The 24885-nt window shown below is 44.5% G+C and overlaps 1 long non-coding RNA gene across 2 annotated transcripts in view; it reads right to left on the bottom strand.

Annotated features, from left to right (window-relative positions):
- Positions 1-2686: 2686 nt before the first annotated feature.
- LOC108501626 overlaps positions 2687-24885 on the bottom strand; it is a 156031-nt gene continuing 133832 nt past the window's right edge. For both annotated transcript variants that reach the window (XR_001876232.1, XR_001876233.1), the window contains one exon: positions 2687-2739. This is a non-coding gene — a long non-coding RNA (uncharacterized LOC108501626). The remainder of the gene's footprint in view (positions 2740-24885) is intronic.

Raw genomic sequence — 24885 nt, forward strand, 5'->3', positions numbered from 1 at the left:
AGGAGGCTAAAACATTATAATACATGCAAAATTAAAAAAAAAACCCCAAAACCAACAACCCAACCCCAATTAGATTCCTTTATCCTGAGCATATGGCACAGAGGTACATGCTATGCACTAATGTCTTTTCAGAGCTATTTTGGGATCGTATGAGGCTGCAATCCGAGCGGAGCAGTGACAGATCCACAGGCACAACTGGGTTACATTCATCATGTATGCGGCTCCAGAGCTCCTCACAGCCAGCAACTTCACAGGAAGGATCACAGACTGCCCTCCCCAGCCCTAATAACACCATTCCCAATGTTTTCTGGAGAAATCTTCACTGGACAGAGAGTTTCACAGCGACCAGTTTGTTGTCACTTCACCGGGATGTGGCATCAGTGATAAAAAGTGTTGTGAGACGCCTCTTTATCTCTTTACAGACTTTTTCCTGCACTGCCTTTATGTATTCAGGTTTAAATATTCAACCTTTTTCGTGCATTAATGTATCTGCTTTAGTCTAAACTTAGTTGAAACTTTAATCAGGAGAGAGAACACGTTGAACCCTCTTCCCATCAGTGCTGCTTCCAACTGCTCATATCTCACACCAGTCTGACAGTGCAGGAGTGTAAATATCTGAGCTATGGATATTCCTTTTACACAAGAGTAAACAGGTTTCTTTGGAGAAGCAGCTTCAAAGCCTGCTAAAGAAGTGCAAAAAAAACCAAGTTCTTCTGAAAGCAACGGCAAAATTCCCAGTGATTTCTACAGGGACAGGATTTCGTTGTGGGGGTTGGAAACAGATGATCTTTGAGGTTCCTTCCAACCCAAACCATTCTGTGACTTTATGATTTTAGTTAATGAGCTCTGAGGCTGACAAATATAGTCTGTTGGCCAATAACCTGTTGGATAGACCTAATTTAGTTATGGCAAATTTATTTTGGATGAGGAGAAGGAGAGCTCAGGCTCCCAGGGATAGGAAGTACTAATGGGCTTGATGGTGTCTCCTATGATGGACATCACAAAGAACCTTGTATATTGTTCTTTTTTATATTCTGCAGCACCTTTACAGAACCCTGTTCTATTTTATTCCTTTACCTGATTACCTTGGAAAAGCCAGAGCTTTTTCCTCCTCCCTCATGACCTTTTCCAGGAAGGGAAGTCCCACCCCATCAGAGGTCTCCATCTCTTTGGTGAGGAACACATTAGAAAGCGAAATAACTCTGTATTATTTCATCCTTAACTGTTTGGGTTCAAATATATTTAGACCTTAGAGCACTGGAATGTCATCCAGCTTCCAAGGGCATCCACTACCTGAGTGCAGTAAGGGATGGGGAACCAAATCCCAACCTTCCCAAGGTCTGGAAGCACGGATCGTTTATGGAACAGATTCTGTTCCCTCCCAGAGCAGCAGCTGCACTCAAACACATTCCAGGGGGATTGTACCGCCCATGGACAAGGTTGTGGAAGGGAGAAGGAGGAAGGGCTGCGATGGCACCACCTGCTCCTGTTGGGTTCAGGATGAGATGGGAATGTCAGAGTGTTTAAAGGAGTAATTACATTTACGGATAAAACTGTGTAATAGGTCATAAACAACAAGAACACAGAAATCCCATTTGCCTCTATTAAATAACTTGATAATTATCCCCTCTGATACCAGGCTGACAACACTATCCCTGAGGAACAGCCACCACCAGCCACATGGCACCACGAGCCTTTTCCAGATTTGCAAGCAAATATTAAAAAATGTTAAAATGTGACTTGATAGTTTCTGTGTCAGCCCAGAGAAACAGAACTGCTCTTTTAATTGTAAACCCAACTTTATCTGTTATTGATACCAGCGAGTCGCTCTCCGCTCATCCATTCGATAAAAACATCACGACTTTAATTGCAAAATAATCTTTTACAAGGCAGGGTTATTCTGAGTGCTCAGTTATCTCTCTCACTTCAGCTCCTCAGAGGGGACTTTCTGGAAGGATTTGCATGGCAGTCAAAGCATGCAAAAATTTATAAATACCAACACAGATGCCAACATGTCGGGAGAAATGTAGTTATAACATTTGAAAGCTGGGAAGAAATTAATGTTGATCCTGATTGGAACAGTCACTGTATTTGCACTGTCTAGTGATTTTTTTTTTTTTAAAGAAAAACAACAACATAAATTCGGTTTGTAGAAAACACTCCACGTCCCAAGCTCCATTTCTTGGCCCCAACCTGCCAGTGTTACAGGAAGAGAAGGACAGTTTATTTAAAACAGGTCCAAGATTTAAGGCTGAGCTGACACAACTAATTTTTCCGTGCAAACACTGCCAGCTCCAAGGTGGGCATCGGCTCCAGATGAGAGATCCTGGAAGCTGGGCCCTGTCTGAGAGCAGGCAGCACTTACGTTGGCTCTGGTGGGATTTTAGTCCTCTCCCCAGGACTGAGTGGTGTGGCTGCCTTGGTTGTTCCAGACTTTAAACAAGACCCAGAGCACCTGAGGCTACGGAAACTCCCGGGAGGATAACCAAAAGTCTGGCTGAGTGTGCAGGTGGAAGGAAAGGGAAGTTTTCTGTACAGCAATTCTCTCAAAAGATTTAAAATACTTCATATGTATTACTTAATTAATTTCCTAACAGAGCACTTAGTGGGTGGAAGAGAGATGAAGGGATGAAGGGATGAAGTTACAGGATTTACTCACAGAGCCCAGGGCAAACTTCTGTGAAGAGTTCCCTCCATGGTCCAGGGAAATCCAGCACCATGCCAAAACAAGCTTCTGCCCTAAAATAAGTGCAGACATTCCTGCTCAGCACTTTAGATTGGATATCGGGAAGGAATTCTTGGCTCAAGGTGAGGCCATGGCACAGGTTGCCCAGAGAAACTGTGGCTGCCCCATCCCTGGAAGTGTCCAGGTTGGAGTAAGCTGGGATAGTGGGAGGTGTCCCTGCCCAGGGCAGGAGAGTTGGACTAAATGACTTTTAAAGGTCCCTTCCAACCCAAACCATTCAAGGATTCTACAAACTTTTATTTCAGCATTTCTAAAATCTTCCACATCTCACGAGAGAACAGCTCACCTTGTTGCTATGCTAAAAAAAAAAGTGTGTATAGAGAGTAACAGAGTCACATATCTGGGAAAAGAAATGGGAATCTCGACCCCCAGTTCACACAAAGTGCTCCCCACTATCAGTGGGAACATCCCCGTTAGTGCTGCAGCCCCAAAGACCCCTCACACACTGCTCTGCCAGGAACTCACCACCATATGCTGGGGAAAGTCAGCCAGATCATCCCCCCTGAACATCAAAAGCACGATAGTTTGCCTTTTTTCATTAGTTCAGTCTCATTGTCTGCAAGAAGAGCCAAGGACAGCTGAGCCAGGGCAGTGTCAGGACACATTAGGACTCATCAGGACTGCTCAGACTAAAGCCTTCAGGACTTTGTTGAGCTGAGTTGGATGGCAAAGGTGAAAACTTAGTTTGGCTTCTAATTACTTCTTACCCATCCAGTAGAAGTCCTCTTGTTAAATAGAAATGCCAAACACAAAAATGTAGAATTTTCTTTCCTTTATCCATTTCATCTTTTCTATCAACACAGCCCCTCTACAACCTCAACCCAGCTTCCAGAACATGTGCTAAGAGGTGACTCTGATTTATTGTACTGAAATAAAAAAGCATCACAACCTCTCTGCTCTGAGTAATAGTTTCATGGGTTTGGAAAAAAAACCTGTGAGTTTAGGTGTAAATACTTTAAAACCATGCTGATGAGCAGATTTAGGTAACACATCATTCTGCAGAGCAGGCTGACATAGTTTCTATTTTCTCTCTTGTGTCTGTGAGAACTGCTAAAAAGTTAAATTTTTTTTAAAAAAGCCATTAAATTAGAAGTCATTTAAATTAAAGTTAAATTAAAAAAAAAAAAACCCTCTGACAGCTCAAATAAAAAGCCATTTCTATAGTTATTTCCAGATTTCAGGTACAAGGGGCTCTGGGCAGTTTTAGTCCCTCATTCCAGAGCCAGGCCACCAAAGAGTTTGTTCAGCAACCCAGTTTGTCCAAAAAACACGAAAACCTACAGACTCTTTACTAAATCAAACAAGCAAATAAACCCTGAGGTTTCTGATAAATGAGTTCCAAGAGGCATTCATACAGATTATGACTTGCACGTTTTCATCAACACATAAATTGCTGTGCTTAAATGTAAAAAGCATGTGAAGTAATGGACTCTATATCTTACTTTGAAGATGTGTCAAAACAGAAATGAACTTTGGGATGCAATAGCAAGGGTTTATATATTGATTTTGGAAGCCAGTCTGCACATACCTTTCTCCAAACATCACATATTTCACAAAGCAGCTGCTTAAAGCTATTTACGTTGCATTAGAGGTGGACAAATGGGGCTGGACAACATGTGCCAAAGCTGAAACCATTTCAATGGATGAAAAAAATTCAGTTAGTTTTCACCACACACATTTCTTGCCTGCCTCTGGTGCCAGGACTAACCCAGGGCAGTGAAATACCTGAGTGTCCCTCACGTTCGATGACCAGAAGCAAGAAGAAAGACAGAGCTCAGGCTCTGGTCCCGAGCCTGAGCTTCGGACAGTGTTTGGGTCTAGATCCATTTTTGGGTGACAGCTCTGTAAACATCTTGAGAAAACACATCTTAGGACAAGCTCAGCCCCTCCTGGCCGCCCTGAGAAGTTTCAGTGACTTTGAAAAGGCAGCCAAACTTTCGGGATCTTGTCCATGTCACAGAAGTTCTCAACGATCCGCTGGATGAAGTCCATCCTTATGATCACACAGTGCTTCCCTTTAAAGAGCACCATCACACCCCGAAGCCACTGAACATTTTCTTGCTGCCAGATAGTCAAAGGCACAGGCTCAAACCCTAAAAAGGAATCAGAAAATCTCGCCACCACCCCCCCTTTGCTTCGGTTTTCCAAATGGCATTTTTTTTTTGATAAAACTCTTTGAAGTTCAGCTTTTCCTTCAGAACTCCTCTGGTGCTCGGGGGGACGGAGGCCTGTCAGAACAGCACATCCACACATCTGACTGTCAGCTCTCGGCTCTGAGCTCAGAACAGGGTTTAACATGACCAGGAATTCCCTGCTACCCTCTACAGAAAGTTTTCATCTCCACAGTTCAAACCCATGGTGCCATATGCTCAACGACACGAATATCTTGCTCATCTTTATAATTAACTTCAACTCCCTTCCCTGCCTGGCTGTTTTTGGCTGCTCCTCTCCAGCCTGGTGGGATCTGAACTGAGCAAACCCATTTGGAAACTTCACCTTCACCAAGGTCGTTTATATGGAGGATTGAGCAGGAGAAAGGCCCACAGCACTGACCCCACTTGTTTCCCCTCTTCACTCCGAGTTTTCTCTTTCACTCACACCCCGGGTTTCATCTCCACAAGTCAGTTCATAATCCACATCAATGGCTCTTCTCCTAAGCTATTTTTAAATCCCCAAAAGCCCCATCAGGCTGTTGTGTCCTGGGGTTTCTACTGCTGCTTTGAAACGAGGACTGAAACAAGGCAGCTCTTCCCTCCTTATAGAGGCAGTTGTTGGTGTTTTTAAAGATATTTGGCGGAGATTCATTAATTATTTATGCTTTTTTTATTTTCCCTTCCCTTTCACTCCAGTGAAGCCCCACATAAATACCTCATTTATGATTTTTACTCTTTCAAAGAATCCTAAAATGGTTTGGGTTGGAAGGGATCTCAAAGCCCATCCAGTCCCAATCCCTGCCATGGGCAGGGACACCTTCCACTAGTCCAGGTTGCTCCAACCTGGCCTTGGACACTTCCAGGGATCGAGGGGCAGCCACAACTCATCTGGGAATTCCATCCCATCCCCTAACCACCCTCACAGCCAGGAATTTCCCCCCAATATCCAGCATAACCCTTCCCTCTTGTTTTCTTGTTCTCTCTCCCTCTGCTTTCCCTCAGGTCCTCGTTTCTCCTCTTTTCAGGAGCAAAAAAAAAAAAAAAAAGGAGAAGAACAGGTGAAGTAGCAGCAAAACCAAATGTTTGGAATATTTTCCCTTTAAATACCCAAATGTAAAGGCATTCTCCCCATTCAGCAAGAACAACAGGAGGAAAAGCAATTGGCAATATTCAAGAATTGTCACAATTTCCTCATTTTTACCCATCCCTAGAAAATAAACGGGAGCTATTCAACCACGAGCACATTTCACTGAAGTGACACTTAATCCAAAAATATGGCTTTTAGTTCTGCATTTCTGTCTGAGCAGGAGATGATTTTCTGGGTGGCTGCTGCAGCAGCTGCACTGGTCCACAAAAATTCATTGTTTGAGAGGAAAAAGAGGGTTAATTGTGCCGGATTGATATTTTTGGGGTGGTTTTTTTTCTGTTCTGTTAAGGCAGACTTGCACATTTAAAAATGAATTTTCACAATATCAAAATCTGAATGCCACTTTCTTTCTACATCTGAGAGTGGAGATGGATTATATTGACACAGAACTGGAATGTGTTGCCTCCCAGGGCTGGGAAATGGCTCGGGAAGTGCTGGACACTGATAATTTCTGCTGACTCTGCATTCGGAGGTTCAGATCCAAATTTAATTAATCTGCTGAACACAACCACTGGATCCAAGCTGAGCTGCTGTTCTGCCAAGGGATGAATCATTTCACCTGTTCCACATAAGGTTTCACATCATATTAAATCCTCTTTTGTTTCAGAGACTTTTGTGGGCAAAGAAGGGAAAGACAGGGAGAATCTCAAAGCAGACACAGCATTTTGCTGGCACAGGGAAAGGAGGACTTGTGGGCTGAATCATAGAATTATTTTGATTGGAAAAGACCTTTTAGATCATTTAATCCAATTATCAGAAAAACATTCATCCATTTGAACTTTTAAAATGGCCTGAATAACACGGTTATCCTCAAGGTCTTTTACAGATTAAAAAAAAAGCTTTGTCTATAAGTTTAAAAAAAAAAAAAAACAAACACAAAAGCAAAAAAAACCCAAATATTTTCCTTATTTTTAAAGCTTAATTAATTGCATGTTGTAGAAACACCAATCTCAGTGCCACAAGAAGCAAGGTAGGACAGAATCTGTAGCCTGCAAGTTCCTTTTGTGCTAAAAAATATCCCCCTTTATCTCCTGAAAACATTATCTTTTAATAGCACAAGAAATCAGCCATGAAGTCGAGTTTTAACCTTGTCCCCTTACATATGATTTTTTGTTTAGTTAGATAATATTAAATATTTGATGTCATAAAATGTGTGCTTGACCTGACAGATCTTTAAATATCTCCCTTTTCTGACCAAGAGATGCATCCCAGTGTATTGGCCACATTCAAAGACAGTCTAAACAACTTCCTGGCTTCACTGTGCAATAAAACAGCTGCCAACCCGCTTCTTTTTTGCTCTATTTCACAGCTCCAACTGCTTCAAAAGCATTAAATTTCCTCTTATATGTGGAATGTGGGATGTAAAGAGTAAAATATTCCATAATATGGAGACATCTATGGGGGGGTTTGTCCCTTACTGTTTATATACTTTGCTAAACAGAGCAATACATTGAATTTCCAGGAGGAGATGGTAGGAATGGGCATTATTTTGGGATGAGGGTATAGCTTTATGAGATATTTAAGCAAAGATGGCTGCATGGAGATTATTTCCTGGAAATATTCCACTAGGGAAATCTGGTGGTCTGACATACACAGGAGAGTCCTTGACTCCAGTTCCAGGTGATGCAGAAAATAGTCTATGTGGAGGCTGTTGGGGACAGAAATAAAAGTCTGGGAATATGGATTTTTAGATGCAATATGGAGTTCACAATTGTAATACATTCCAGGAGATAACACCAGGAATTAATGTCCTACATATTACTCACATGACTCCAAGTCTATTCCATAGAGTCACAGGATAACTGAGGTTGGAAAAGCCCTCCAAGGTCACAGAGTTCACCCTGTGCCCGATGCCCCCCTTGTCCCCCAGCCCAGAGCACTGAGTGCCACGGCCAGGCCTTCCTGGGACACCTCCAGGGATGGGGACTCCAAACCTCCCTGGGCAGCCCCTGCCAGTGCCTGACCACCCTTTCCAGGGAGAAATTCCTCCTGATGTCCAACCTGACCCTCCCCTGGCACAGCCTGAGGCCGCTCCCTCTCCTCCTGTCCCTTGTTCCCTGGGAACTCCTCCTGTCAGGGAGTTGCAGAGCCAGAAGGTCCCCCCTGAGCCTCCTTTTCTCCAGGCTGAGCCCCCCCAGCTCCCTCAGCCCCTCCTGCTGCTCCAGCCCCTTCCCCAGCTCCGTTCCCTTCCCTGCACACGCTCCAGCCCCTCCATGTCCTGTCTGAGATCCCAGAACTGTCCCAGCACTGGAGGTGCCCCAGCAGTGCCAGCACAGGGACACACCAGGGCTGGGGGTAGTTCTGGGGCCATTGGCCTCTTGCCCCCCTGGGTACACCTGGGCTCGTGTCCAACCTCTCTCACCAGCACCCCCAGGGCCTTTTCCAGCTTTCCAGCCCCTCTGCCCCAGGCTGGAGCTGCAGGGGGTTGTTGTGACCCGAGAGCAGGACCTTGTTGTCCCTCACACCACTGGCCTCATTCCACGGATCCAGCCTGTCCAGATCCCTCTGCAGAGCCTTCCTGCCCTCCAGCAGACCAACATTCCCACCCAACTCGGCGTCATCCATGAATTTACTGAGGGTGCCATTAAATCCACATCATCAACAAAGTGGTGACTGGCCACCACCCGGATGCAGCTCCATTCCCACCCCTCTGGGCCCGGCCATCAGCCAGTTCCCAATCCAGCCAAGGTGCCCCTGTCCAAAGTGTGGGCTCCAGCTTTCCCAGGAGAATGCCATGGGAGATGGTGTGAAAGGCTTTGCTGAAGTCCAGGCAGACACATTCACAGCATTTTCCTCATCAGGACCACGTGGGCCGTGGCTCAATCCGTTGTATTTCCACAAGATACCAGTAACATTTACCAATATTAATTCCATGAGACGAGAGCCTAAAATAGAGCAGTAGGTGTGAGCAAATGCCAGGTCATGGTGCTCTGTGCCACTTGCATCACACCCTGAAGGAGTGGCTAAGGCAGTGCCCAGGTCCCAGAGCCAGGAATTTCACGGAACAGCCCGAGGCCAACACTAAATTACACACTAATTTTTTTTTCTTTTTGTTAATTACCAATGTTTCTGTATTGGGAAAGTGGGACACAGCACGTGTAATTAACTCGTTTGGGCAAGTTATAGACCTTAGCTACAAACTCCATCTCTTTTTATCTGATGTGTCCACACCCCTGAGTGCCTGCAACGCTCCGTGGGATGCGTGGGATTGCTCCCGTGGCACATTCCCAACTTTACATAATGTAAACAAAACAGCTGCATTCAGCAACTCTTTGCCTCCCCTGTAAAATTGCTTGAAGACCCAGGAGTGCACAAAAAAAAAAAAATCAAGCTGTGGCCTATAAGGCAGAGAAAAAGAAATTAAATCCCTTTTAAAAGAAAAACATCTCTGGGATGAGGGCAACACCTAAGCAGAGAAAATTCCAAGAATTTTATGTTCAAAAAGAACACCAAAGTTCAACCAGCTGAACCCAAAGCTCCACAGTGCCATGGGCAGTGCTGGGAAGTCAGAACCCACAACTGGTTTACCACCAGTGGAAATAACATTAATCCCTGGCTCTCCAGCCAAGCAGGAAATTACACTTGGGATATCACTGGGGAATCTGAAAGTTTTTCAAACTGTAATTAGGTATTTGGAATCCCTGCTGCCAGCAAGGACCCTCCATGCACAGAAATGGAGATTTGCAAAGGCAGGAGTCCAGAAATCCTGGGCACAGAGCTCATTTAATATCTGCACTCGGCAGCTCCGAAGCCGGGACAGCAAAGGTAATAACGAAATTCCAGGGAGGATCCGTGATGCTGAAGGGCTGAAAATGAGGGCCTTTGCAGGGATACTCCCTGTGCAAAGCCAGGCTGGGTTTAATTAGGGAGGTGTGAAGGCACCTGAGTAGGAAACACAGTCACATCTCCTGGTTATTCCCGGAAGCACAACTGAGGGGCTTCCATTCCTTCCCTCCACTCCCAGACTAAGGAGGTAAAGTGGCTCCTTCCTCATTAAAGTAGCCAGGAGCAGATGGCTTGGCACCTGGCTGGAGCTGGGTTTGGGGACCTTCTGAGTGACAGCAGGTTGATATATTTGAAGGGAAAGGCCTTTGGGGGGATGCAGGAGGACACAAAGGATTTCGTGCAGCAGTTGGAGACGGTTTGGTGGGACAGACACGTCGTCTCCTGCAAACAGGAGTTGACTTGCTCTGCTGAATGCCTCAAATCCAGTGTGTGCACGGTCCTGCTGCTCCAGTCTTCACAGAAACATTGTTAGGAACTATGAGGAATCTACAAACAACAAGAGGAAATGTCCACACTGCTCCCTTATCCCACAGAATGGATCCCCTGGTACTGCTTCCATGTTTTCATGTCACCACTTTGGCACCCTTAACATTTGTCTTTGGCACCTCAGATATTTCTGACTGCTTTCTCAGCCTCTAGTGCTGGAAGAATCTTACCTAAAAAGTGGAGAGAAATTCATTTTTTCTTTCCTTTTTTAACTTCCCATAGTCTTGGCAGCAAACTGTGTCATGATGATGTTGGCAACAACATATTTGTGGCAGAAGGAAGAAAGAGAATCATAAAATATATGAAAGAAAAAGTTGACATTTTAATGAAATAGCTTGTAACTTCTTGGAAAAAAGGTTATTAAAATGCACTCAGTTTATGGCTGTTTGTACAGATAGGAGGAGGAGAAGAGTTGCTCCTCAAGCCTTTAATAAAAATCACTTGTTAACGAATAATAATAGCAGTTACAAACGATTTTCTAAATTCATTGCTGGAGAGAATTTTAGATTTGGGACATTCTGGGCTTTTCTGAGAACTTGGAGACTGCTGGCACATGCCTGAGGTTCTGGGAGAGCAGCATGACTTGTTCCTCAGAATGATGGAGCATCCAGTGTTCCTTTCCAATGGTTACCAAAGCTGGCACTGACTTCTCACGCAGCTACAAATGAATTAGTTTGTCTTAAATGCTTCTCTGCCAGATTATGGAGTGAGAGTCCAGCTCCAACAGTGGCCAACATTCCCAGGCCCTGCCTTTGCAGAAGGAAGGATGGTTGCAGCTCTGTAGACCCTCAAGCCCAGGGACGACTCCTGTTTTTCTTCCTGCCATTGCATTCAACCTCTGGAGTCACACATCTCATTTTAATATGTCAGAAATCCAAGGAAAAGCCTCTTCCTGCAAAGCACAGCAAAGCCAGTGGCCAGCAGCCACTCCTGGGTGTTCCCCACAGAACAAGGGAGAACACAAGAATAAGAGGGAGAACATTCCCAGCCAGCCATGGATTTATCAGGGATGAAAAGAAAGAGTTTAGGACCATGGGAGCTTTTCTCCTGTCTTTTTCCCCCCAGACTGGGCTGCATATAAAAATAAAGGGGAAAGAATGATGGGATACATTGGACAGTCACTGATGATCAAAGCAAGACCTCAAGACAGGAACCTCAGACCCCCCTGTTTGATAAAGTGACTTCTGGTCACAAACAAACCTGCCTGGTTTGGTGCCCCCTGTCTCACCTTTTCAAAATGTAAATTCAAATTACAGGTAAATCTTAGGGAAATTACACTTCCCCTTGGTTTCAGCTGCAGCTGGAGCAAAGGCATTGCATTCCTGGAAGAATTCTGACATTTTGATTTAGTTCCAAAGCAAATGAAGTCCCCTCTGTGTTTAACCAGACTCCACGATGGAAAAAAGAACCTTCTTTTTAGGAAGAGCTGAGACATTTCTTACACAAAGGGAAGAGTCATTTCATGAGACAATAGCAGGCACTAGTGTGAAAACAAATTGTAGAAATACAGTTAACCCCCAGGAAGAGGAATAGGATGGGAATCATGGTGGGGCTTTCAGCTACAGCTGGAGGAAGGACATTCCATTTTTGGAAGGATTATGGTCATTCCAAAATCTATCCCGAAAGATTTCTGGGATAGGGCTTCTCCTACAATGACTGCAATGGAACATGACAGACATGTATATCCAGTACACCAGAATAATGTGTGCTTTACCCCAGAGCTCCAAAGTGGACACCCAGCCCAGGAGCACTTACGGGATCCTGTGGATCGTGTTCCTGGTTGGAGTCATAAAAGCAGAGCAGAAATAGAGCGTTAAAAAGCACAAGACAACTCTGATCAATTATTGGCCCTGCAGAACAGGGACTGCTTTGGCAGATATTCTGACACTCTCAGCCTGGTAAAAAGCCTTGGTAACCAAATAAATTTTCTTTTATTGGCAGCTGCTGATAAAGATTCCCAAAACTGGCCTGGATTGAAATGCATATGGACAATTAAAACTCGGGGTCACCACCACAGTGTGATGGTGCCAGTTTGGGAAGCCTTATGTTGTTTTGTTTTATTTATGTTCTGTTCAAGAACTTTGTTGTTAATTACCATAAAAACTTCAGTTAATAATCAATTCCTGCCACAATTACAGTATCAGTTAGATTGTCTAATTAAGAAGTGGTGAGTGATTGGAATTCCAATACAGTGATCCAGGCACAGGCTGCAATCCTAAACAAACAGGAGTGGGAAGTTGCTGAACAAAAGATTATCTAAGCTTTAATATCGACTGGCAAAACTCTTTCTCTCTGGATCATCAGCTTCCAGCCCTGTTATTACAATACAAATGCCCAATTTCTGCTAATTCCCAAGGCTAATTCCTTCCAATCATTATTTTGTATACATTGTGTTAAGGCTTTTCACTTGTTTAAATTTGCATAATTACAGCAATTGTCTTCTAAGCTTTGCTCTACTGAAATCATTCTAATTTGGGATTTAGCCCATTTTGAAAGAGCAGGAAACTTCTGGAGAGCAACATATCTGGAACTGGCATTGCCTGGATCTTCTGTAATTCATCCCAAGCACAGGCAGGCAGCCTGGGAGGACAAGGGAAGCTCCAGAGTGGAATATAACCTTTCTTTTTTGGATGTACTACCCCTGGGAGTATCACTGAGGAACTCCTGGAGCAGCAGTTGCTCCCCAGGTGCCGCCTCTGATGAAGAAGCAGCAGGTCTGGGCCTGGTTGGGAATCACTGGGCGCTTTGCCTGCGTCTCCTCAGAGGACACAGGACAGGTCGGGTGCAGGTGTGGAGCTCTGCAGGAGGAGAGGATGGGAAAACTGAAAGAGCTCCACATGGAGCTCAGATCCCCAGATTAGGGGTTCTCCCTGGGGGAAGGGGTCCCCAGAGTCAGTGCCCCTCCCTCCTGCCAGCTCTGGGCTCTCCAGTGTGAGAGTGATCCATAGCATGTCCCTCCTCCGGCCGGAGCTGTTCCCAGAGAACAGCAGTGCCACCTCATCCCACTCCCCTGCCACAGCCTTATCTCCCTTTCATGCTCCTGTGAATCCTTGATGATTTATCAGCCCCACTGCTCCCCTGGCAAAGCTTCCTGTCTCTGATCTGCCCAAAAAACTTTTTGGTGGCAGCTTTTCCGCATCCAGTGAGTGCCGGGGATCTGCCTGGCTTGCCTTTCACTTTTAAACGGAGATATGGAATTTTTTCCCTCTAAAAAAAAAAACCCCAACCCAAACCAAACTTAATAACTCCTTTGTGTGTCACTTTGTATGTTCTTGTTGGTGGATCTTCACAAGAATGATTATGTTGTGCGTATTTGTGTTGAGGATTAAAAGAAGTTATTGTCCTTAAAGCATCTAAACCCCCTACAAACATATTCCCCTCTTAGCTGCTCCTTTAATTGCCTTTTAATTACCTTCCTCATTATTAGGCAGTTCCTCTGAAGGTGCACTGATTTTTTTAATGTATTTTTTTCCCCTCTTACAAGGATCCTCAGTGTTAGGACTATTCTGGACTGTTTTTTTCACACGCTGGTTGGATCAGATGAGGAACTGCAGCCCTCAGAAATAACTGAACAATTATTCTTTCTCCTGCCAATGAGTTTTATTGCCACCAAGTGTTTCTGGAAGGAGGGACCTGGCTGTGGCACTATCAACCAACTTGTTTTTCCTGGGATTTTTATTAATCCTGAAGTTGTTTTATCACCAGAGCCATGTATTCGCCCATTACTGAGGAACTGATGTCCTGTATTTTGGCCATTTCTTTCTATTATTATTTTATTTCTATTATTCTATTATTATTGCTGTTATTGGGCTTCCCTGATCCTTGTGGGTCCCTTCCATCTCAGGATACTCTGTGATTCATGGATTCTATCCCCTGAGCTTTCAGACTTGTGCTGTCCATGTAAAACCACTCACAGGGCTGGGTTTGATCTCTTTGTCACACACATTTCACATCCTTGATGATTCCCACCCTGAGCTTCATCTGACTTTCCTCCAGAATAAGATTTCCGTGGCTTCATCCCTCCAGGATGGTTTCTGCTGAACCTTGTCCCTATCTCCTGGCTTCCTTTCCCTCTCCCCTCTTATCTGCCTAATTATTAGTGCTGGGAGAGCAGAGCTCATCTCTGCTGTAGGTTATCTAAGTTTCAAAAGCTTCTCATCCCAATACCTACAGCCCCTGTTCTCTGCCTTCTGCCTCTGTCTGCCCTTTGAAGCATCCCAGCTCCCTTTTATCTGCTGCCAGGACAACTTACCCCTTCCATACCTCTGCTCTGAAATATGCTCTGTACACACACACAGATGAGATAATCTGCTGCTTATTAAAAGCAGGGCTATCAAAAGGCAATCAGCAGCTCGGTAACACAAGGCAGAGTCCCTCAGGTTGGATGCAAAGGAGATATTAAGAAGTTGTTCCTCTGAGAAAAAGGATGAACTGGTGTTTGGGTTGGGATCTGTTCTTGTGTACGAGGCAAGTTAAAATAAAAACTCAAAACAGAGTCATCTGTTAAGTATGAAAATCCATCTTGTTGCCTAAAAATTCAGAGCCATGTAAACAGCCACGTTCTTCATCATCACTACTAGAAATAAGCATCATCTTCCCTTCACAGGCTGTAACAAATTGGAGCAATAAATTGTGTTGTATTGGTGTCCTGACTGTTTTCTTTCCTGATTTATTCCTTTTCAAAACAAATAAATATTAAAAGCAAAGCCATCAAAAGACAATCAACAGCTCAGTAACACAAGGCAGAGTCCCTCAAGTTTGATGCAAAGGAGATATTAATAAGTTCTTTCTCTGAGAAAAAGGTGTTTGGGTCGGGATCTGTTCTGTATATGAAGTAAATTTAAATAAAAACCCAAAACAGAGGCAATTTAAAATAAAAACCCAAACAGAGTCATAGATTAAGTATGAAAACCTATCTTGTTGCCTAAAAATTCACAACCATATAAACAGCCATTTTCTTCATGATCACTACTAGAAATAAGTATCATTTTCCCTTCACATGCTGTAACAAATTGTTAAACTGTGCAGTGTTGGTGTCCTAACTGTGTTTTCTTTCCTGATTTCTTCTTTTTCAAAAGAAATGAAAAGTTATTATTGCCCATTTCATCACCTGTTTCTTACCAAAACATCTGCCAGACTTTTAGCTTCCCAGAAATAGGTTAAAAAAATAGTCTATACATGCACTCAAAGTTTATTTTATTTCAGGAGGAGAAGTAAAACAGGGGATTTAACTCTTTGCTGTCCATATCTACAGTGAATAAATCAAAATAATGGCTTTTCACAGCACGGATAAACCCTCCCAGGCTTTGCTCCATGTTCTCTCCATGTGCCACATCACCTTCTGAAGCAACTTTACAACATCTAAGTGTAGCACCCCAGATAAGCATAATTTCAGTTATCTGGGACTCAGAGGCAAAGGAAAAAAAAAAAAAAAAGAAAAGTGAACTCTTTTTTTGCATACAAAACAATCCTCAATAATTTTTTTTTTCCAAACAAAACATCAAATAAGTCTGTTCCTTCAGATGCTGCAGATGAATGGAGCCTGTCACACTGCCAGGGTGGGAGGATCTGCTCCCCAAGCCTTGCACAGGCAGAACAAGGGAATTCTCCCTCTGCAGCCACCTGAAAACAGCTCGGCTGTGTTTATGTTGTACCAAGTTGGCTGATCAGAGGATCTGTCCCCTTTCTTCTATCCCTGCAGGGCCACGGGATATCAGCCTTTCAAAGCCAGGATATTTGTCATTCATCCAGCATTTTTTTGCTCCTCTCCAGCTTCAGGCACTGGCAATTTGTGTAGGTGAGGGAGGAAAAAAAAAACCAAAACACACTCTCTAATGGATTTCTGCAGTGGGTTAATTTTTTTAAATGAGTATCTTCTGAAAGTGAAGTGGCTGGGGGAGATGGATAAGGACAAGGAAGTGCTCCAAGGAACATGACAGGACATGTCCCAGGCAGCCCCAGAGTCTGAGATCGTTTCCATATGAAAAAAAAAATAATGAGCCAAATAATTTGTTCTTTTTGATTTTTTCCCACTTGAATTAACAAAAGCAAAAGTCACTGGCACAGGTTGCCCAGAGAAGCTGTGGCTGCCTCTGGATCCCTGGAAGTGTCCAAGGCCAGGTTGGACGGGGCTTGGAGCAACCTGGGCTAGTGGGAGGTGTCCCTGCCCATGGCAGGGGAGTTGCACTAAATGACTTTTAAAGGTCTCTTCCAACCCAAACTATTCAAGGATTCTCTAAACTGAGTTTTATTTCACCATTTCTAAACCATTCCGTGTCCCTGTTGGAATGGGATGAGCTTTAAGGTCCCTTCCAACCCAAACCGTGATTCTGTGAACATTTTCTACTAAATACTCTCTGTCAAAAAATCACAGTTCAAAAATGAGATAAAATAAAAAAAAATTAATAACTTATTTTTTTTCTCTTTTAGTTTCCTCAGCTCTAAGGATGAGCCCTAGGAATCAGCTCCATGATTCCGCCAGAAGTCTATTCCTCAGGATCAGAAAATTATTTCTGAAAGATATGTAATGATGCAAATGATCCAATTTGCAAAAGGTCTGCTCTGATACAGAACATACATCAAATATACATGAGGTACCCTGAATAGTAACTGTGCAGTTAGCAGAGCAATAAGTGTAATTATCATCTTGGATTACTTAAAACACAAATTGGCATCAAATTCCAGTAGCCAATACAAGTGCAATGACAATTTGAGTTAGACACAATACTTTTTTTGCCTTTGAATGGAAGATAAATAATTGCAAAATGCAAACTATCCTGGTATGAAATAAATTCTAATGCAAATATTATACATGGGACTCCAGCTCTTGTTGCTTTTAGACTTAGGAGAACTGTTCACTGTCCTGTTGCTTTTGGGGAAGAAGAGGAAGGGAACTAAACTCAGAATTATTTTGTATTGATTTTTTTAGACCTCTACTTTGACATTTATTTAGTATAAAATATCTTAAAACAGTTACAATCATTTCCAGGACGAGCAATTAAATAGAATCCCAGAACGGTTTGGGTTGGAAAGGATCTTAAAGCCCATCCAGTGCCACCCCCTGCCACGGGCAGAGACACCTTCCACCAGCCCAGGTTGCTCCAACCTGGCCTTGGACACTTCCAGGAATTCAGGAGCAGCCACAGCTTCTCTGGTCAACCTGGGCCAGGGTCTCCCCACCCTCATAGCCAGGAATTCCTTCCCAATTTTCCATCTAAATCCTTCAGGTCCTGCAAACCTCCAAGGACAGAGAAGGCACAGCCTGGAGGCACAACTCCCACACAGTCTGGACGTTCCTATTCCCAGCTCCACTCTGTTGCCCCTTTTCCTTCCACCCCACACTGCAGTGACTGAAGAGGGATAACTGTGTCCCTCCACCTCCTGGCCATGGCCCTCTTCCCACAGCCAGGGATGCTGCTGGCTCCACCAGCTCCACCCTTTCCCCAGGGCTGTTCCCAAACCAGCTCTACATCCCTGAGACCCATTCCTGGAGCAGCCAAACCCCACATGCTGCCCGTGGCCATCCGAACCCCGAGGGCTGAGCTGCCTCCAGGGGCTCCTGCCCTGCCTGGCGGTGCCACGTGGGGCTCCTGGGACGGGCAAAAATGCTGATAATGATCCTCATCACGCTCCTCACTCACTTCCCAGGGCAGTACAGGTTCAGCTGTTATTAAATGAAGTCATGTTCCTCATTTATGGGTAGATTTGGGAGTTTTGCTGGTGTGGGATGACGAACACAAGCAGTGTAGACTGGGATGAGGAGGAGGAGCTGTGCTGGGACTGTGATTGAGGGAATGCTGAGGAGAGCAGTTGCTGACACCCTCAAAATTCCAGCCCCAGAAAGGAATGCTCTGGCTGCCATCAATAATTAACAGATAATGGAAGCATGTTCAAATGGCACAATAAAGCAGGATTTGTTCTGCAACAGCCGCATTTCAGATTCCAAAAGCAAAAGCTGTACCCTGGGGATGGCTGTTAGTGGAGAGAAATATTATGATCTGTAATTATTATTTGTTGTACACCTCCACAGTTGTAACATCTGCATGGTTTGTGCTTCCATGTGATTGCTCTGAGCTGGGGAGGAAATATTGCTGTGACAATAATTACTTGCAATTACTTGCACCGAGAAAACACTTTACCTTCCAAACACAAATCAAATCTAATGCCAGTGCTGGCTGTCCCAGGAACAGGGGGAGGTTTGTAACCAGAACCATGAGCAGGTTGTATGAAACAAAGCTGGAAAGTTTCTGTCAGCTCAAAAAAAAAAAAAAAGAACATGAAGAATTTCTGATCCCGGAGGAATTTCTCCCGAGTTACACTTTAAATGATGATCCTTTGTACTGCACACTGAGGCTGGAACAGTTGCACAGATTTGAAGCCATCAGGCTGATCTCAATTTAGGAAAGTTCTGCCCCTCCCACCTCAGAGTAAAATATGAGGAATGGCAGACTGTGAAAATGGGAAGGATTTGAAATGGGAACTGCAAGTCTTGAATTTCTGAAGTGAAGCAGCACAAGATGGCATGAACTGAGGCTTTTTGAAGACATGGGGAAATCACCCCTCTTCACAGAGCTGCAACTTTAATATATTAACCTTTGGACTGATGGACACTTTGGGTTGTTGGCTTTAACCTGCTCACAGGTCACTCAGAAATCCCAGGTACAGCACACTGGGAATGTGCACAGAGATATTCCAAAATCCCAGATACCTCAAACTAGACCCACTCAAGTAACTAAATTTCCCACCTACACAAAGTTTATGTTCAGGATCCACAGCAACTCCAACCAAGACATGATTTTAGGTTCAGGATCCACAGTAACTCCAACCAAGACAAGAGTTTTGAAAGGATTAAATCCCAGCACTGGGCTGGGAGGTGACAATCAGCTCAGCAGTGAACATTCCTCAAAGGGACAATTTTGTCCTAGAAAGCAAATCCCTTCTTGGCACCGAGGGCCTCAAGTTGTTTTAATTATCCCTGTTCAGTTTAGGTTTCGAACAGCAAAGCAGTAGTTCTGCCCTTACACACACAAACAGAACAATTCCGGGATGCAGGATGATCGTTTCTTTGGGATTTCTGCTGTTGTTCTTTCTCCCTGTTCCCATGTCTCAGCAGCGCTGAACCTCCGATGGGAAAAGGATGAAATTCATTAAATGCCTTGTATAAATCATGTATTGTTTTGCTCCCTGGCTGACTGTGCTAGAGAAGTTAAAAAATAAATGAGTGTACTTTGGCAGCACCACACGTGGGTATCACCTACTTCTGAATAATATTTACATGGTGGAAGAATAGGCCATTCCTTGAACTGAAAATGGGAGTTTATTGTTGAAATAATTAATGCAGACATCCTGGAACAACGGGATGAAGGGCTAATCCTGCCATATTTGGAATTATAAAACACTAAATCACTTTGTGTAGCTGCCAAAGTAGTTTACTCAGGAGACTGAAAGAAATGCTGATTTTTTTTTTCTGTCAGTTCTGTGCTTTTCATTTGAACATAGATCAGAGGTTTGAGTGCTTAATATGAGGTGATCAGGAAAGTGGTTGTTTTCTAAGGCAAAATTCAGGCAGTAGGAAAGGTTAGAAAACTTCATTGTCTCTTCTGACCTTCAACACCTGAATAGAAAAGCACTGAAAGCACAGAATTTGGATTCCCTTTTTTTTTTCATGCTGCTCCTCTTCTCAACATTAACTCAAATATTATTTGGGTTCTTACTTTTTGCCAGGACTTCCCAGATGACTCTGGGAATATATGGAGCATATTCACTACTCTTCCATCAGCAACTCCCAAGTTCCCACTGACCTCTGTTCAGCCCCTGTTGATGCTGATATTGCAAGTTCAGGTCTGGGGATGATTGTTGCACTTAGAAGAAATATTTTCTACCACCTATATGATGGTTTGGGTCATGATGCTCCATCCTGGAAGTGTCCAAGGCCAGATTGGATGGGGCTTGGAGCAACCTGGAACAGTGGAAGGTGTCCCTGCCCACAGCAGGGATGGAAGGAGATGAGCTTTAAGATCCTTTCCAACCCAAACCATTCTGTGATTCTATGATTCTACAATGGGCCTGAATGGGAATAACCTATTAAATATATTTTCGGTTAAGAAAAATAAGAAAAAAAATAGGAAATGGAAAGAAAATCTTTCATTTTGCAAGAAAATCTTTCTTTTTGCAAGAAATGGAGATTTTTCTGTTTGGGTAGAAAACTCCAATTTCCAACCTGTTTTATCTTAGGGAAAAAAAGAAAAACAAAACAGTTTCAGCCACCACAAAGAGACAATGTTTTGTTCTCAGTTAAGTTCTCTGTGGGCTGCTGTTCTCCCAAGCCACCCTGACACCCTCACACTTGCACCCTTCACCCAAATTCTTCCCCCCCATCCTGCGAGGTGGGTCCCGGAATGACACGCTGGGTACGAAGCCAAAGCTCTGCAGAGGACAATGGACTGTTCTGGATGAAATATCGAACACCACAACCGAGTGGGACCTTTTTCATCCAGAAACAGAAAATGCAAACTTATTCTGTGTCTCTGTGTGTGTGTGTGTGTGTGTGCTGTGCCATCTGGCACCGGAGTCATGCACGGCACAGCTGGGGAACGCGGGGAGGGAGCCAGTTGTCACCACCTGAGCTGCCAACTGCCAGAGAAACCCAGCCGTGCTCCTTCCAGCCAGCACAGGCATTTGTACACCACGAGGAAGGGAAAACGTAACGAGAAATCTCCGAGGAAAGCCTAAAACAGGAAATTAAGAGCCCCCTTTAACGACGCACGTGCGTCGAAAAGCGGGGAACGCGACACTCAGCGCATAAAACTCTTTACAAACGAACGTGTGCACGTGATGTAAAGAATAAATACGTGTCTGGTGTGGGTAATATAACAGGGACTATAAGCCAAAGTCTCACCACACAACAGTTCAGGTGTTGCAGCTGCAGTTTGCCTTAAAAAAAGTCAATTTTTTTGGCAATTACTGGCTGGAGGGGTGCGAGGTTTCAGATTCCCCTGCGATACCTGAGCTGCTTTGTCAGGGCTCTGTCACAACCACAGAGACGAGCACCTGTTGCCTGAGGAAACACAACCCATTTCTTCACACCAGGACATTCCACACTCATTGAAACGAGCAGCAAAGGAGAGAAAGGTAAATGAGAAATGAAAAACGAACGTGGGAGCTCGGGGCTGGTAAAAAAACTGGGAAGCACCACATTATTTTTTGTGTGAGTGAGGAAACTCAGACAAACACGGAAAACGATCCTTACTTTAACACCATAAAACTCACCAAGAGAAAGAGGTAAGGAGATCGCTAAAAGATACATTTTTTTAAGATGCTGTTTATGTTTCTGCCCATCTAAAACGATCCCCCTTGATTTATTGGCCCCGAATATATTGCTGCAGCAGCTGAAGGGATGATAATAGCCCTGGAAAAATGGGGATGCTGTTATTTGGTGATGGATTGAAGCACCGCTGAACCAGCGGGGGGATTTATCAACGTGCCTCCGAACTTGGTAAATGAGGCTTCTGGAAGTCTGGAAACTAAACTGGAGGAGAACTGCCAGCACCTCCCACTGCTGGGAGCGTTGTTTTAATTAGGGGTGATTAATTACAGCGACAATCAGGGCTTTGCTAGGTGGAGGCAGATGGGGCTGGTCACCACAACCAGCCTGGCCCTAAACACCGTGGGATCCCAGCACCACCATTCCAGTCCTTCATTAACCAATCAGTCCAGGGATTTTTCTAGTTGTTTATTCTCCCAGTTTACTTGATCTCCTAAAAATATTTGACACCTTTGCATCTCCCAATGAAAATTCCTCGATCTGCCTAGTTACTAATTTTTGGTGTTCTAAATGTTGCATAAACAAGAAAAAGCTTCACAAAAATTAGTAAAAGAAGACTGTTATTAAAGAAAGACCATTGTCTTGCCAGTACCTGGAGTGGGAGCTGCGATTTTACCCAGAATCCCCAGAAATTTCGCACAATTATGAAGCCCTTTCCTAGAGGTCCAGAAATGACAAAACAAATGACAAAACATCATGTTTGCCAGGAGAAAAGTAAAAAACTGTGGCCATGTGACAATCCTTGAGGACTCAGAAGCCGAGGCACTTGTCAATCTGCATTTCTGGAATTTTTTTGCCCTTTCTTCTCAATTATGGAGCAAGGATTGAAACTCCAGAGCCCGTGTCTGTGCTGGTGGTGATCACTCCACTGAGCACCACGACAGAGGGAGGGACAACTCCCAGCTCCCACACTCCTGTCACAATGCGTGAATCTCAGCTTTTGTTTTTATTGACACTGGCAGACAAAAGGATAAAAATAATCATCAGAAGTGTTAGAACAAGACAACAAATAAAAGATTCCCAGAGATTTTATAATTGTGGGTCGAGCTGTCGGATGGATGTTTGAGCTGACAACAGATGAATGTTGTGTTTTGATACACAGAGACCCTTCTCGTGTTGTCAAACTTCCCAAAAATGCACATTAAAACAAATTAATGAAGCAACTGAGTTTCTAACTGCTCCTGTGTTAAACTTCTGTGTTCCAGGAAGACAAAGTGGGGCTTTGGGGTATTTTCTGGGTGCCACCACTGAGCTGTGCAAATGACTCTGCATCAGAAGGCAGCAAAATGTTTGGACACAGGCTCAGGTCCCAGGTGCAACAAGCAGCAATTGCTCCTTCCTCAGCTGATGGGTCCTGCTGGGATGTAAGAGCAGAGCTGATCCAGCAGGTTTGGGATGCTGAAGCACAGATCTGCCCAGTCCTCCTCTTCCCTCCCTTCCCTGCAGCCTCCTGGATGTGTCCCATGAACCAGGTCAACCAGGAGAACTAAAAAGGGAAGAGTTCTCTGCCAGGTTAAAACCACAAGGGAAGGATCTGACAGGGCTGGAGCAGGGAAGGTGAAAAAAAGAGAGGAAGAGAAGGGGAAGGAAACAGGACCTTTTCTTCCTGCAGGGGCAAGCTGGAGGATTCACATTCCTTTAGCCCAGGCAGACCACGGGGCTGACCTGACCTGCTCTAACACAGCTCATCCAAGACTTGCCTGTTTCTTGCTGCTCAGGTGTCTCTGAATAGTGTTCAGGGCACAGCAAAGCACATCATCTGATGGGGAAAAATTCAAGTGACCCATCTTCACCCACATCCTTGCCACGGGCAAGGACACTCTGGGTGTCCCTACCAACGGCAGGGGGTGGAACAAGATGATCTTTAAGGTCCCTTCTGACTCAAAACAGCCTGTTGTTCTGGGATTCTGGGATTCTGGGATTCTGGGATGTGTATCTCAGCTTAGGAGACAGACAAACACATTTCTTCTCCTCAAAAGGAGCAATCTTTGCAGTACCAGTAGTTTTCTAAGCAATGACAAATGGATTAGCAGAATGAAGAGCAGAAAGCCCCAAGATGGGTTTTCTGGGATGGAAAGGAGAACAGGAGAATCAGCAGAAATCAACCCAAAATTTGATATTCAGATAACTGAAACAGAGCAACCGAGTGACGCCGTAAAATCTTGGGAAGGCAGCGCAGAGGAGCTCTGTCTGTCAGACCCAAGTGGGATGGCAAACAACCTGCTCCGCTATTTTTTTTTTTTGCTCCCCAAATGTTTGTTCTCCCATTAGCACAGGGAAAAAAAGCATTCCAGCTTGGCACAAAGTGTTCTGTCGGGTCACATCGTGCCGCTCGGGAACACGTCGGATCGGACGTGACAGGACAAGTGCCGGGACGTAACACGACCAAACAACGCCGGCACTCCGGGGATCCGGCTCCGCTTCCCTGCCCACCCAGGATGTCACTCCGGGTAGGGAACAGCTCACCTGGAGCTCAAAGTGCTGTTGACTAGAAAGTGCTGGGAGCTTGGTCGGTGTCAGAACGCCCAGTTCACTTCCAGCACCTAAAGATCCCCGGGGAGAAGGGCAAACTCAGGCTGTTGACCCCAAAAAAATAAAAACCTCTTTGCAGGCTTAAACTGCTCCAGAGCTACTCCAAGATTTTCCTAGGCACTGATAGCAATCTTTTGCTTCTATTTCAGAATGAAAATAAAGATGGATTAATTTGAAAGGAAAAGTAGGCACCATTTCCATATTACCTGATATTCAGGAAATGGCTGTTTTTACTGCAGGGAGCTGAGAGAGCCCGAGGACGAATAAACAAATAGGCACAAGGAAAGAGAGGAGATTAAACGCTGTATAAACATACAAATTATTTAAAGGAGGCGCCATGGGAGAGCTCTGCCCGGGAGTTTGGGTGCACAATTAGCCCAGATGACTGGCACCCCAATCCCTGCACCGGGGTTACCCAGGGCGGGCACGAGGATCCTCCCTGCTCCCAATTCTCCATATCCTCCCCGCAGCATCTCAGAGGCATCTGCACTCCCCTTCTGTGCCAAAATGCCTTGGCATTCCCCTGCAAGTCAATGGCAAGAAAAGGCTGGAAGAGAGAGATGAGGGGGTGGGAGGAACCTGAGGTGAAGAGTAGGAGATGAAAGAAAAAATGGGATTGAAGCACGGCTCAGATAAGAAAAAGTCCAGGAAAGAAACAAAGGAGGCTTTCCAGGTGTCTTATGAGGCTTCTCCCACTGGCAGAAATCTCTCT

This window comes from Lepidothrix coronata, unplaced genomic scaffold, assembly GCF_001604755.1.
Source record: "Lepidothrix coronata isolate B3197 unplaced genomic scaffold, Lepidothrix_coronata-1.0 Scaffold105, whole genome shotgun sequence".
NCBI classification, from domain to species: domain Eukaryota; kingdom Metazoa; phylum Chordata; class Aves; order Passeriformes; family Pipridae; genus Lepidothrix; species Lepidothrix coronata.